Here is a 16,774-nt window from a genome sequence, read left to right as displayed (position 1 = left end):
TTGTTCCAGTTCTTTTTATTTTCTGAGTTCAAATCACGCCAAGCTCAGCTTTGAGTTTCAATCCCTCCAGGATCTAGAAAAATAAAAGCAATAGGCAAGTAATGAAATTAATGTAATCGACGTTACTACCTCCCCCCAGGTCAACTTTGCTTAAGGCCGGAAAGATGAAAGGCAAATTTGATTTTCGGGATTTGTATTCAGGATGTAAAGAATTGAAACGAATACTACCAAATAATGGCCTGGACACTATCAACTGTCCCCCTTCCCTTCCCATAGCCATGTGATAGTAAAAATGGAATCATTATTTGAAATAGATCAGTGTAGTAATTGAGAGGGAAAACAATCTCATTTTGAATTCGTCGAAAATAAACTTGGATTCGATTAATCATGTGATTTTAAAGTGGAAAATTTTTTAGTGTTATTTTTGATCATTTCTAACTACTATATAAAATCATAAATCATGAATGGATTACTACTTGAAAAACCACAGCGTCGGAAGCAACAAGAGGGACCTTTTTTATTCATCACCCCTGGCTCGACTTTGCAAGAAATAGCAGCTACGTATATCCCTCATTATCGTATATTAAAGCAACGAGCTGGCAGAATCGACCTTTCGTCTATCTATTTCAACTTCAACTTCAAATAACGCCGCGGTCGATTTTTGCTCTTCATCCTTTCGGGGGTCAGTAAAATAAGTACCAAGGGGACCTTCTAACTATAGTAGAAAGAATTTACCAAGGGGACCTTCTAACTATAGTAGAAAGAATTTACCAAGGGGACCTTCTAACTATAGTAGAAAGAATTTACCGAGGGGACCTTCTAACTATAGTAGAAAGAATTTACCAAGGGGACTTCTAACTATAGTAGAAAGAATTTACCAAGGGGACCTTCTAACTATAGTAGAAAGAATTTACCAAGGGGACCTTCTAACTATAGTAGAAGAATTTACCGAGGGGACCTTCAAACTATAGTAGAAAGAATTTACCAAGGGGACCTTCTAACTATAGTAGAAAGAATTTACCAAGGGGACCTTCTAACTATAGTAGAAAGAATTTACCAAGGGGACCTTCTAACTATAGTAGAAAGAATTTACCAAGGGGACCTTCTAACTATAGTAGAAAGAATTGTGACAGGTAACACTGCCTTAAAAAAAAAAAAAAAAAAAAAAAAACGGGTATATTGGCTAATATATTAAATATCGGAGTGGTCATGTTGGAACGTATCCGATCATAGGCGTGTGGAATCAAAAATTGACCGAATTAACCAGCAAGAAACCGATCACAGTTGGAATTTCTCCAAGTCTTGAAATAAGAGATTCGTCTCAAAAGATGAAGAGTTCCGCTGAAGAAGGGAGGTAACCGGAGAAACATTCTTCTTCCAAACAAAATGGAGACTTGAATACTGTCTTTGTTAACTTTTATTGTAAATTATTTATTTTTTTTTTCCAAATATACAGTCTTTCTATTTTACAAATCTGATACATTAAGAAGAAGGGGGAAAATGTATATGTACTCGGTGAGTAATTTCCGGACTTATTTTCATTTCATTTTATCTGTTTTGATTTCCCGTAAACTAGAAAAACACTTATTTTTATCTGCCTTCAACTCTTGACAAGAAAAACAAAACTTTTTTACTATTTAATAATAATAATAATAATAATCACTGTAGCATTCGCGAGGGCTCTATTTATTTACCTACCTGACCTTGGTACCGTTTCTTTCGTTTATCTATTTATTCATTTATTCATTCTTAAATATCAAACGGGGCTCTTGTGCTTCAAAAAAAAGCGATTCCCAAATCAACTTTGATAAGTGATCTTCTTGTTTTCATTATCAAATACTATTAAACGATTCGCCTCTAATTTAAAGAAATGTTTCCCAAAGACTCCAAGACAACATTCGTATATTTATTTATTTATCTATTTACTTATTTTCGTTGCTGTTTCGGCAAATAATATCGATATATATAAACAAATTAGTTGGTATTTTTGTTTAAGTAATAAATGAAGCGTGACTGCTGTTTTAATAAGCTTGGATGGTTGTTGTTGTCGTTTGCGAGACACAGTTGTAGCAGCAGTTTATTTAAGTTTATTATGTTAGGAGGCATTGCGACCACATTTTCAAGTGGAAGACACATTTCTATGTAGTTAATGTTGATATATATATATATATATATATATATATATATATATATATATATACATACACACAATGTATATTGTAAACTCAGTTTTTACTCAACGCTAGCAGTCGAAATTATTGATATAATTAGTTATTAAATGAATATATATATATATATATACACACACTCCTAGATATATACATCCAGCCATATATATATATATATTCATTTAATAACTATTTATATCAATAATTTATCAATTATATCAATATATATATATAAATAAAATATATACACACACACTCTTAGATATATACATCCAGCCATATATATATAATATACACATACACACTCCTAGATATATACATCCAGCCATATATATATATATATATATAAAATATACACACAACACACTCCTAGATATATATACATCCAGCCATATATATATATAAATAAAATATACACATACACACACTCCTAGATATATACACCCAGCCATATATATATTTATATATAAATAACATATACACATAGACACACTCCTAGATATATACATCCAGCCATATATATATATATATTTATATATAAATAACATATACACATAGACACACTCCTAGATATATATACAACCAGTCATGTATATATATGTGTGATTTCGTCACTAATTTTGATACTATTTTTAAAGATACCAGCAGTATTTTCATACCTATATGTGACTTTCAATATTAATTTTGCGGAATATAGTTTTGTTGTCCTTTGGTTTTTGATTCTACTTCTTTTGGTGAGCGCATTGGTGGGAATTAAAAGCTGATTTTTAAAAAAGAAATGTTCTTTTCATTGCAAGATAACTTTGTTTTGTTACTTGATACTCGTTTCGGCTTTTGCCTTTATAACCCGATTAATATTAATTCCCGCTTCTTGGAGGAAACAAATTGCAGGCTTCGAATTAATTAGCCTTGACTACTATTTCAGGAATCTGTGAGGTTCAGTTGATTGGAACTATGAGTCAATATATATCGGATGGTTTGTTGTACTCTTGTTTTAAATCCAGCACTTTAAAAACACCCTCTTGACGACGATGTATAATAATAATCAACGTTTACATTTTTAAACACTTCAATCGGCTGCTGTGTTCAGTCTGTCTCTTTTTAATTATGTTTTTGTTGACATGGGGGACATTCAAATATAATATAATCGCCGAAGTGTTGTTGTTTAGCCCCTGTCAACCATGATCATGCAGTTACACGATCATTCCAGCTATGGTACTCCCGCCTTTTTAAGGGATATGTAGAACTATGTTATTTTTATGTGTGACGGTAGGGTGTGAGTTGAAGGAGATTTGGCTGTTATTTCCAGCAGGTTGTGTGACCACGTAGCCTTGCACATTGGCTCATTATTGAAGCTTCGAAGTTACTGTTACTCCTTTTTGTATATGTGTGTGTGTAATATATATATTTTATCCTTCGAAACGTAGAGTAGATGAAACCTTAGCGACTGAAGAAGGGGTTTTTTCGTTGTGTTAATTGTCCTGTACTCCATTTTTTGTTGTTTTTAAAAAAATGTCCAGTTCCTTTGGTTTGTGTCTATGTTTTCATTTTTCATTGTGTTCGACGTCTTTTTGGTGTCCTGTACTCATATATGCGTGTATATGTACATGTAGAGATAGGTACGTACATATATGTTTATATATATGCATATGTTTTATTTCATTTATTAATATATATATATATTGCCCTTGAGGTTGTGCTTGACGACTTACCAACTGCTGGCGTGTGGGTTCTCAGCCACAGCACAGCTAACCCGTATGATGTTTTCCTAGAAAAGTCATTTTCTGAAAATTGATGCTGACTTGGTTCTATAGTTGGTAAAGAATGGTATGTCCGTAAAAGTAGCTGCATCAACCATTCTCAGGCAAATATCTAAATTTGTAGGGTATTCCAGCCCATTGCTAATGTGAAAATAATATACATGCTAGAGCAGTGCTCCGCAACCTGTGTGCCACGAAGCGATGCTAGATGTGCCGCAGTTTAACCTGAATGTAATATTTTCCCTTATACTTTTAGTTCAGGTGTGCCGCCGAATTTCGAAAATATAGATGTACCGCAAGTGAAAAAAAGGTTGCGGAGTACGACTTTTCTTTTATCTTTTACCTGTTTCAGCTATTAGGCTGTGGCCATGCTGGGGCACCACCTTGAATTTTTAGCCGAATGTATCGTCCTCAGTATTTATTTAAAGCCTGGTACTTATTCTATCGGTTTCTTTTACCGAACCGCTAAGTTACGGGGAGGCAAACCCACCAACACCGGATGTCAAGCAACAGTGATGGACAGACACACACAGATATATGTATTCATATGTTTCTTTAAATTTCCGTCTCAAGAAATCGACTCCTAAGGCTTTTTGGTTGGCCTGAGGCTATAGTAGAAAACACATGTGCAAGGTACCGTGTAGTGGGACTGAACCCCGAACCATATGGTTGGGAAGCCAGTCACACCTGTGCCCTTGCAAGATTTTAAATCAGCTTCCAAATACTTAGTGTGAGTAATGTATTTTAGGGAAGAAATAAATCAGAAATTTGCAGTGTTATACACACCTGCACTCACACTTATATATACATCATTTATTACATCCACATTTTCCCACCGTTCACTACATCCACCCCTCAACCCTGTCCAATTTCTACGTTTGTTACCTCTACATTCATTCATTCCTCAACGTGAGTTCATCATTATAATCACTTTTTAATCTATTCCCCATCGCTAGTCCTCTCTCACTCTCCCATACACCTTTACAACCTATACTCACCTGTACTCCTGTTTTTCTCCTGCTCCTTTCTAACTTAACTTGTAACTTGCCTCTACCCTGACACTACACCACTTAATTTATCTCTTTCCAGCTCCAACTTGGTTATTTTCTGCCACTTTTCTATAATGTGAGTAGCTATATAGCTCCTCTATTGTAATAAATCTGTTCAGTTCTGGTCCCTTTTTTCATACTATTTCTTAGCATAAAGATGTATTCCTCTCTGCTGTATCCTCACTCATTTGAAAGTGATCTTAGAGTTGAAAGCTTCACGGTGACTTCATTTGTACTGGTGCTATAGGGATGTGTGTGTATGTGTGTGTGGAAAAGCACACAGTACACTCTGTAAAGTGGTTGGCATTAGGAAGGCCATACGACTGTAGAAATCACTCTAAAGATGACATTGGAGTATGATGCAGTCCTTGGACCCATTGAATCCTGTTACACTGTCCAATCCATGCCAGCATTCATCATCATCATCATCGTTTAACGTCCGTTTTCCGTGCTAGCACGGGTTGGACGGTTCGACCGGGGTCTGGGAAGCCAGGGGCTGCACCAGGCTCCAGTCTGATCTGGCAGAGTTTCTACAGCTGGATGCCCTTCCTAACGCCAACCACTCCACGAGTGTAGTGGGTGCTTTTTACGTGCCACCTGCATGTTAAATGCTAATGTTGATGTTTTCATGTGTTGGATGGGCCTTCTGTTGCACATTGCATCACCATTTGCTGTAACTCCACTTCCTTTATGAAATTCACAATCTTGAGATTAACTTTGTCAACTTCTTCCTCTAGGGTATTCCTTGCCCTTCTTGTTCCACAGGTCCCTTTCACTTGGATTGCCTATTACTTTTTTTTACCTGTCTTCCTTCATGTGTCTGTCATAACATAGCCTTCTCTCATGTGCACATCATCTAATTCCTTTTATATCTGGTTTCTCTATTAACTTATTCATGCTACATCATTCCTGTACCCTTAACATTATTACCATCCAGCAAAGAATATTGGCCTTATTTCATTCCAACCTTTACAAGTTTTCCACATGAAATGCACATCTTTTGTTACCATAAAACGTTACACTTTGTACACAGCTGTCATACAATCTACTTGCCACTCCTTTGTTTCCAGTGGAAGTAATAGCTTTTTCCACCTCATTCTTTACTCTGCCTACTTACTATGCTTTCAAAAACTTTTCCATTGCTAAATAGGTCACATAGGTAACAGAAGCTATCAGCTACTTGTATCAAGCCTTCTGAGCTTTAGGAGAATTTCTTCCACCAGAGTTCTTGCTGGTAAATTATTCCTATGCATTTGTCATATACAATATCTTTCTTCTCTGTCTGTACCTGTGATCGCACTCCAATTTGTCCGTCCATAGTTTACATTCGGTACACCTTATGGAATTCTTATCTATCTACTCTGTTACCGCTTATCATACATAACTTCTTACCAAATAGCATTAACCCTGTCCTGTTGTGCTCCTGCTATCGTATAGGAAGGAATAGCTCGCATGTCATCTCTGCTGGATTCCTGATAATGAACGTGTAGAAAACGATAAAATACTAAGACTGCTGATCATGTTGCAACTTTGTAGTCAACTGTGTTTTTGACTCATTGTTAACGATGTCCCCCATAGCTGTTCTTTACTTTGTTTTTAATTGGAAGGCGGCGGGGACTGATTTTGCAATGAAACAAGTGTATGATGAATACAGCACTTTGTCAAGTAAACAAGAAACGTCTAGACTTTTGCAGTTGAGTTTGGATGAAGAGTTTACACTTAGGCTGGCAACGAGTGATTCAGACAACTCATGCCAACATGGAGAATAGACGTTAAATGATATATATATATATATATATATATATGTGGAGGCGCAATGGCCCAGTAGTTAGGGCAGCGGACTCGCGGTCGTAGGATCGCAGTTTCATTTCCCAGACCGGGCGTTGTGAGTGTTTATTGAGCGAAAACACCTAAAGCTCCACGAGGCTCCGGCAGGGATGGTGGTGGTCCCTGCTGTACTCTTTCACCACAACTTTCTCTCACTCTTACTTCCTGTTTCTGTTGTACCTGTATTTCAAAGGGCTGGCCTTGTCACTCTCTGTGTCATGCTGAATATCCCCGAGAACTATGTTAAGGGTACACGTGTCTGTGGAGTGCTCAGCCACTTACATGTTAATTTCATGAGCAGGCTGTTCCGTTGATCGGATCAACCGGAACCCTCGTCATCGCAACCGACGGAGTGCTTCCATCCCCATATATATATATATATATATATATATATATATATATATAAGCAGAAATTCAACAAAACCTGTTACTCGGAGTTTCATGTTCCCATTCGTCGGACAGATTTTTTTTTTTTTAACAAAAACTGTCCGACGAACGGGAACGTGAAACTCAGAGTAACAGGTTTTGTTGAATTTCTGCTGCTTTTAAATAAAGCATATTACTCTACCCCTGGTATTTGAGTACTCTTTTTTCCACCTTGTTTCACATTTATGTGTTTACTCCGGTATATATATATATATATATATATATATATATATATATGTTCGCACACATACACAGGTGAGCACAAAAGTGCAAAACAAGGTGGAAAAAATAGTACTCAGATACCAAAGGTAGAGTAGTACATTTTTTTTATTAAAGCTGCAAAATTATCACAGAACTGTTACTCAGTTTCATGTTCCTGTTCATTGGACAGTTGTGATAAATACCTGGTTATCATATATGTGGTGGGCATCCACACTGTTCTCATGAACCAGATTCACTCACAAGGCATTGATTGGCCCAGGGCTGTAGTCGAGGACACTTGCCTAAAAGTTACCAGGCCAGGCCAGGAATTGGATCTGGGTCATCTGAGTGATAGTTAGGTATCTTAACCATTGAATAATAACTTTTTGCACAGTTTTGTGTTAAATGAGTTGTTTTGACTTAAAAACCTCTTGATACTCTTTACTCTTTTACTTGTTTCAGTCATTTGACTGCGGCCATGCTGGAGCACCGCCTTTAATCGAGCAACTCGACCCCGGGACTTATTCTTTTGTAAGCCCAGTACTTATTCAATCGGTCTCTTTTGCCGAACCGCTAAGTAACGGGGACATAAACACACCAGCATCGGTTGTCAAGCAATGCTAAGGGGACAAACACACACACATATATATATACGACAGGCTTCTTTTCAGTTTCCGTCTACCAAATCCACTCACAAGGCATTGGTTGGCCCGAAGCTGTAGCAGAAGACACTTGCCCAAGATGCCACGCAGTGGGACTGAACCCGGAAACATGTGGTTGGTAAGCAAGCTACTTACCACACAGCCACTCCTGCGCAGGTGCATGTTAGTATGGCTAAGAAGAGGAGAGGCAAGTGCATTCAGTGGGGTTGTTAGGTAGAAAGAGAACACAACACATCTGTGGGCAAGAAAAGGGACATCACACCATTCAGCCTGCTGGTTTTCTTTTGAGTAATGTGTAAGGAGTTTCTGTGTGTTGCATCAACAACACCATAGTGGGTATCTTATGAGTTTTTTGTAGAATCAAGTATACTATCTGTGAGGTATACTTGCCATCTCAATATGGCTAACCACTAAGGGTGGGTGTTACTGTAGCTTATAGCCCCAGGAGAACGTCGTCTCCAGCTGGCTTTAGGCACACTTTCTGTGCCCTTGAAATATTTGCAAAGGGAGGTCATCCCTCCCTCGTCAACCTAAGTGATACGCACGGACTGCAGTTTCTAGGTATTGACCTGTCCTCAGCGTACGACATCCATGTGAAGAGGTAAACATACATTTTATGACTGTATAGCTGTGGTCATGTCTTGGCATAATAATTCCATCATACATTTCAATACATCAGTTCTTTGCACATCTTTTGCCGACACTGAAATTGTTCTATTATTCCAGAATTCTATCCTCTCCATGCTCTTCCTCGTTGATGAGTATGACTGTATAGCACGCGGGGCGAAATGCTTAGCGGTATTTCGTCTGCCGTTACGTTCTGAGTTCAAATTCTGCCGAGGTTGACTTTGCCTTTCATCCTTTCGGAGTCGATAAATTAAGTACCCGTTACGCACTGGGGTCGATGTAATCGACTTAATCCCTTTGTCTGTCCTTGTTTGTCCCTTCCGTGTTTAGCCCTTTGTGGGTAATAAAGAAATATGTATATCTCTAAAGCTTGCAAACTTCTCATTGGTTCTACCTCAAGACTGTTTAACCTAAGACAAGTTAGCAGAATGTTGATAGGAGTGGCTGTGTGGTAAGTAGCTTGCTAACCAACCACATGTTTGCGGGTTCAGTCCCACTGCGTGGCATCTTGGGCAAGTGTCTTCTGCTATAGCCCTGGGCCGACCAATGCCTTGTGAGTGGATTTGGTAGACGGAAACTGAAAGAAGCCTGTCGTATATATGTATATATATATATATATGTGTGTGTGTGTGTTTGTGTGTCTGTGTTTGTCCCCCTAGCATTGCTTGACAACCGATGCTGGTGTGTTTACGTCCCCGTTACTTAGCAGTTCGGCAAAAGAGACCGACAGAATAAGTACTGGGCTTACAAAGAATAAGTCCCGGGGTCGATTTGATCGACTAAAGGCAGTGCTCCAGCATGGCTGCAGTCAAACGACTGAAACAAGTAAAAGAGTAAAGAGTAGAGAGTAGTTAATATTTGTGGCTTGGCAGAAATGTGGGTGTGTCAGGCAAAAGCTTGTGCTTAACTGTTAAGCATTTACATTACTCTGTGAAATTTAATGCTTATTTATTCATGCATATTTTGAATTATGCATTATCTTGTAGCTTTGAGGTTTTTATGAGGTGATTGTTTATTTCTAGAACATTGTAGGGTAGGTGTAAGAGGTCAGATCTTGACAGTATTAACATAAAACACGAATATTTGCTAAACGATTAATTATGGATTTTTAGGATTTGGGTTCAAATTCCATTGAAATGAACTTCAAGTTTTGTACTTCTGGGGTTGATAAAAATAAAGTACCAGCGAATTACTAGGGTTTGATACAACCAACTTGTCACTTCCCTAAATTTATGGCCTGGCACCAATGTATCACTATAGAGAGATAGTGAAGTGTCTTAGCCATAGACATCATAGTGTGTATGATGGCATGGCTATGTTGTTGAGAGGTTTGTTTTCCAGCCACATGGTTTTGGGTCAGTCCCGCTGCATGGTACTGCAGCATCATGCTAACCATAGCCTTGTGAGTAAATTTGGAACACAGGAAATTAAATAAAACCGTGTGTGTGTATTTGTACATGTATTTCCTTTGTGCTTGCTGGTTTATGGACACTGATGTCCCTGATGCTGTTGTTTCCTTGCAGTCTATCCAGAAAGCTTGTGTGGATTTCTTGACATGTTGTGCAATCTTTGCAAATGAAAAAGCTTGTTCAACCAATTTGTTTCCATTTCTCCACATAAAACGTGTCTGGGCCATTTGTCATTCAAAAGTCTTGGAGATTACCTCACTTGGAAGTGAGTGAAGGTTGGCAGTGGGAAGGACACATGGCTATAAAAAGAATCTCTGCTGCAATGTAGTCTTGTGAGGCCCATGCAGATATGGAGAGGTAGGCATGAAAACAAGGATGATGAGCTGCCTACATTAGCACTGAGTTGTTAAGGTCACTTCCCCCGGTGGAAAGGATTGGCTTGTGAGTGCTCTGTGCCAGTGCCATGTAAAAAGCTCCCATGCTAGCACCACATTATAAAATAAAAAGCACCTGTGCTGGTGCTATGTAAAAAGCTCCTAGCACGCTCTGTAGAGTGGTTTTGTTTGTTTGTTTGCTCCTTCTCAAGCCATGCCTGGCTCATAAGGGCCGGTTTCCTTGGCGTATAGGTTCCCTGCCTGGATTGGACGCCAGTCCATCGCAGGTGAGCTGCAAGATACAGGAGGAAAGAGTGAGAGAAAGTTGTGGCGAAAGAGTCAGCAGAAGTTCGCCATTACCTTCTGCCGGAGCCATGTGGAGCTTAGATGTTTCGCTCATAAACACACACATCGCCTGGTCTGAGATTTGAACCTGCGATCCCTCGACTGCGAGTCTGCTGCTCTAACCACTAGGCCATGTGCTTCCACATGTAGAGTGGTTGGCATTAGGAAAGGCATCCAGCTGTCGAAACTAAGCCAAAACAGACTGGTGCCTGGTGCAGCTTGCCAGCTCTGGTCAAAGCATTCAATCCATGACAACATGGAAAATGGATGTTAAAGGATGATGATGATATGTTGTCAGTAGCTGAGTTAATCAAGCTATATTAGCATACCCTGACACTGTGTGCTGTTAGCAGTGGTAGCACATTATTATTGATAAGTGTTTTATTAGCTCAGGCTCTGGATTTAATTACGAAAAGGAGTCGAACAGTAGGAACTCTCGTGGGTAGACCAAGAATAAGGTGGTTGGATAGAATCCCTTGTCTCAGTTGGCTGCACTTGGGAATCCAGTGAGAAAGTGTAATGATGAATGCTTCTGATAGGACCCTATAGAAGAGGTGTTTGAGGACTTTACCCTCTAGATCCACCTAAGAATAGAGGATGGAGAAAATGGATGGATTCTGAGTCCCCTTAGGAGCCTAGAGAAGGCAATGGGAAGCTACTCCTTGGATCTCTCTCCATGATTTTTGGGCCTTCATTGGTATCCCTGTAGCAGTCCATCACTACATTTCCTATCAACTGCTGGATTGTCTGAAAATCTTTATATATAAAAGTGAAGTTGTGTGAGTGTCTGTCTCCTACGATTTAGATTCCTAACTACTCCCACATTTTGCGGTGCAGTTTAACCAAAACCGGGTATCTTATAGTCGTGATTCATATCAAGCCCTTCTGGGTATTAGCGCGCGTCTACGATGAGTCTACGATTTAAAAAAAAATTTACCATTTTTTTCCATTTTAATACATTTTTTCGCTATTATATAAGGGAAGTAACTCTAAAAATGTCTACGATGAGTCAACGATTTAAAAAAAAAATTTACCATAATTTTTTTTCCCATTTTTAATGCATTTTTTTGCTATTTTTTGGCTATAACTCTCTAAAAATGCTTATATAGGCGCAGGAGTGGCTGTGTGGTAAGTAGCTTGCTAACCAACCACACGGTTGCGGGTTCAGTCCCACTGCGTGGCATCTTGGGCAAGTGTCTTCTGCTATAGCCCCGGGCCGACCAATGCCTTGTGAGTGGATTTGGTAGACGGAAACTGAAAGAAGCCTGTCGTATATATGTATATATATGTATATGTTTGTGTGTCTGTGTTTGTCCCCCTAGCATTGCTTGACAACCGATGCCGGTGTGTTTACGTCCCCGTCACTTAGCGGTTCGGCAAAAAGAGACCGATAGAATAAGTACTAAAAGGTGGTGCTCCAGCATGGCCGCAGTCAAATGACTGAAACAAGTAAAAGAGTAAAGAGTATAGTTATTTCCCTTACAAACCCGAGCAACGCCGGGCGATACTGCTAGTAGCAACTAAATTTCCCTTGAGTCACGCTACCATTTCAAAGGTAGAAGGACACATTGGCTAATGGGATAATGTAGTTTTGGTTTCTCTAGGGCTGAATATAAGATGCGGTGGTCATGACTGGAATACCTTTGATCTTACGTCTGATCACTCATTGCTGATGGTAGACTGAACACCCGTCTGCTGGATTAGTAGCTACGTGTATCTTGGCCCTAGCACATAAATGTCTGAGATAAGTTATTGTTAATCCAATTATTATTAAAAAACATCTTTAATGATGTAAAGGTGTTCAGTATTTACACTTGTAAAGGTGGCGAGCTGGCAGAAACGTTAGCACACCGGGCGAAATGCGTAGCCGTATTTCGTCTGCCGTTACGTTCGGAGTTCAAATTCCGCCGAGGTCGACTTTGCCTTTCATCCTTTCGGGGTCGATAAATTAAGTACCAGTTACGCACTGGGGTCGATGTAATCGACTTAATACCTATGTCTGTCCTTGTTTGTCCCCTCTATGTTTAGCCCCTTGTGGGTAATAAAGAAATAAGTATTTACACTTGTACACATTAAGGGTCCCAAATGTTTTGTAGCTCACTAAATGGTGTCTAACTCCCTCTCTATATTTGGCAAAAAGAGTCGGGGGGGGGGAGTTTGAAAGTTTATTGTAATCAAACGACCTAATTTTGTAGTGTGGTTTATTATCCATGTTTTTTTTTATACTATCCCATTCAAACATGTCCCCCCCTTTCTTTATATAGATATTTGTGTGGTCCAGTGATTTCTATTGAAACTACTAAAAACACAAGAACCTGTATAATAAACGTGTTTTGGATCTTACCACATTGTTAGTCGTGTTTCTGTTCACTAATACAATGCCCTGCTCATATTTTAATTCCAACAGAAGTTGAAACTGTGTTTAAAATCGTAATATTGTTGCTGGATTATCCCTTTATAGCATTCATATTACTCTGTCAATTGTAATACTTATTCATTCATATCGTTTTGAATTACTCATACATCTCTGTATATATAAACGGTAGTTTGTCTGTCTGTGTGTCTGTGTGGCTCACCCTGACCACAGCTTTCAACCGATTCTGATGAAACTTGACATACACATAGCCCAATGTCATAATTCAAAACTAACGACATGGGGTCGAGAATCTAAGCTTTTTATATGCAACACATTTTCTGTCGGGAGACAGCTAGGAACATCGTATACATAGAAGTATTCGAGTGAAGAGAAGACATTGCAACCTACACATGCGCCTTCGTTCCCTAGAGGGAAAGAACTAGATTGGGATTAGTCGTTGCCTACTAGGGGCTCTTACATACCCGGGCAACGCCGGGCTATGCTGCTAGTTATGTTATAACTTCAAGATTTCAGTGATGTGATTGTTTATTTTTAGAATGGCATTGTAGGGTAAGTGGTGTGAAAGGCCTGATCTGTCCAGTTTGAACATAACTGATAAAATATTTGAGCTGGATGTGGCTGGTTTAAATGCTAAAGGGTTAAATTTTTTTTATTAGAAAAATTAAGACCTTTCAACCTTTCTTCTCTAAACACCCAGTGTTTAGCAGGGTTGTGGTGTTGCATTCCTGCCCATTGAAACTTAACCCCTGATGGTTAAGTTTCTTCCACACAGTCCACTAAAACCCCAGTTTTCATATGTGTTTATTGGCAAGAAGCCATTAAAGAATTTCACAAAGAGTTTAACATTTGTTGGCTGTCATCAACTTTGTTTTTCCTGAATGTGGAACATTACCACATGCAGATAATTATTGGGGACCACATGTGAGAGCTGGATGCTGGGTGGGAGCCAGTGACAGAAGTTATCCTGAAAAGGATTTGGAAGGTAGACCTACTAAATGTTCTGTCTTTCCCTGACACCCCAAATCTCCTAATGAGGTCTTTACTAATGTGGTTCAGTAACTGATAAACAGCTAGATATGACTTGCATGGTTCTACTAGCAATATCATCAGTCAACAGGTACACAACATGATTAGATGTCATCTTAAGACTAACAGTGACTTAACACTTGGAGTGTATTATTGTTGGTTCTTTCGTAACTGCTTGATATAGTAGTGCTGTCCTTTCCAGCCTGTTTGTTGTGGGACACTAAATTGGACAAAAATACGTTGCAAAATTGCATCACTGCTGTGTTCATAACTTTATATACACAATACTTATGTATATATAGATTTATATACACATAAAAAAAAAAAATCTAGTCTGCACAACAGCATCCATGAATGAAATCCTCTCCAAATTTCTACAAAAAGTGTAAATTCTGGTCAACTCTGTAGATGATTATAGGACAGAATTTACCATAGCAGTGTTTTCCAACTTAAAGACACCGATACCATTTATTTCACTAAAGATAATACATCACTACATTAGAATGAGAGAGAGAGAGGTTTTTTTTCTTAAAAACTCATATATTTCAGAAATATATTCAAACAGCAAATAATTTAAAGTTAAAGCAGTTTCGGATTATCAGCTGAATGATCAGAAACAGGTTACTTGGAGTGCTTGAATTAGGAGTTTTCAGTTATGTATTAAAGAACACTCTATACTTATGTATTGAGTTCTGTAATTTATCACGCTTTGGTGAATCAACAGATTTCATCATCATCATCATCATCATCGTTTAACGTCCGTTTTCCGCGCTAGCACGGGTTGGACGGTTCGACCGGGGTCTGGGAAGCCAGGGGCTGCACCAGGCTCCAGTCTGATCTGGCAGTGTTTCTACAGCTGGATGCCCTTCCTAACGCCAACAACTCTGCGAGTGTAGTGGGTGCTTTTTACGTGCCAGGGGGGGGGGTCTGGCATCGGCCACGATCGGTTGGTGCTTTTAACGTGCCACCGGCACGGAAGCCAGCCAAGGCGGCACTGGCATCGGCCACGTTCGGATGGTGCTTCTTATGTGCCACTGGCACGGAAGCCAGTCGAGGCGGCGCTGGCATCGGCCACGTTCGGATGGTGCTTTTTATGTGCCACTGGCACGGAAGCCAGTCGAGGCGGCGCTGGCATCGGCCACGTTCGGATGGTGCTTTTTATGTGCCACTGGCACAGAAGCCAGTCGAGGCGGCGCTGGCATCGGCCACGTTCGGATGGTGCTTTTTATGTGCCACCAGCACAGAAGCCAGTCGAGGCGGCGCTGGCAACGGCCACGTTCAGATGGTGCTTTTTATGTGCCACCGGCTTGTGTGTGTTTATTTTGTATTATTTACGTCATAAGAATTTAGAAACTTTGAAAGATGTAAAATAATTTGTTTTTTAACAGTTGAATTTGAAATAGATAAAGCTATGAATAAATGTAAATATTAGGTTATCTATCCAAGGGGTGGGATTCTATTTATAGCCGGAAGTTCAACTGTTAAAAATGAACACACTCACAAAAAGCAAAACATTGTCTAGCCCTTAAATGGAATGTATTCAGGCTCACACACAAGTAGTCGTAAGAGATAATTTTTAATTTTAGTTTGCACATGAAGAGCTGAAATATTTTGGGCTTGGACTATTTTGCAACACACCTTTCCGTTTGTCACCATGCTACAATTTGAGTTGACATCGTTATTATTTTCTTAGCACAATACACTACAAATGTTAAGTCACTATTAATCTTAAGATGATACTAATTCTCTGGTGTACTTGTTTAGTGGTTATATTACTGCTGGGGCTGTGAGAAGTTGTATTTAGTTGTAATCAGTGAAGTCCTTTTAGGGGCTTATCACCTTACAATTGAGTAGGACGTTAAACGATGATGATGATGATGAAATCTGTTGATTCACCAAAGCGTGATAAATTACATAAGTATAGAGTGTTCTTTAATACATAACTGAAAACTCCTAATTCAAGCACTCCAAGTAACCTGTTTCTGATCATTCCGCTGATAATCCGAAACTGCTTTAACTTTAAATTATTTGCTGTTTGAATATATTTCTGAAATATATGAGTTTTTAAGAAAAAAGATTGGGTTTGGAAGAAAAAAAAAATGAAGTTGCCAAATAAGCCTTCTAAACTGGGTACAAATTCCCATTAAACATTGTTAGTATTATATTGTGGTTGGGTAACCCAATGACTAATAAAACCTGTATATATAGATTTATTATTAGGAGTGGTCTATATACAGTTATATTTGTTTGTCACTTCCATTAACACTTGAATAATGTTGTGAAGAAAATACCCCTTTGTTATTGCTGTACCTACCTTTCCATCCCTTTTCTTAGTTACCCATTTATTAAAGTAAAAGTTAATTTAACCCTTTAGTGTTTAAACTGGCCATATCCAGCCCAAATATTTTATGTTTTATATTCAAACTGGCGATATCCGGCCTCTCACACCTAATCTACATTGACATTCTAAAAATAAACAATCACATCACTGAAACCTCAAAAGCTATAAGATAATGCAGGATT

General features: G+C 38.8%; 1 protein-coding gene across 2 annotated transcripts in view; it reads left to right on the top strand.

Moving 5' to 3' along the window:
- The window catches only part of LOC115222857 (roquin-2), a 93,266-nt gene that overhangs the window by 36,923 nt on the left and 39,569 nt on the right, over positions 1–16,774 (top strand). The window contains exon 1 of one of the 2 annotated variants that reach the window (XM_029793206.2): positions 1,366–1,515. The exons of the other annotated variant lie outside the window; for it this stretch is intronic. The gene's annotated coding sequence lies outside the window, so the exon portion shown is untranslated. Of the gene's footprint in view, positions 1–1,365; positions 1,516–16,774 lie in introns of those variants that run through there. 2 annotated transcript variants of the gene reach the window in all.

This window comes from Octopus sinensis, linkage group LG21, assembly GCF_006345805.1.
Source record: "Octopus sinensis linkage group LG21, ASM634580v1, whole genome shotgun sequence".
In the NCBI taxonomy this organism is placed as follows: Eukaryota; Metazoa; Mollusca; class Cephalopoda; order Octopoda; family Octopodidae; genus Octopus; species Octopus sinensis.
Note: the sequence above shows the minus strand (reverse complement) of the source record. Positions and strands in the feature narration are given on the sequence as shown.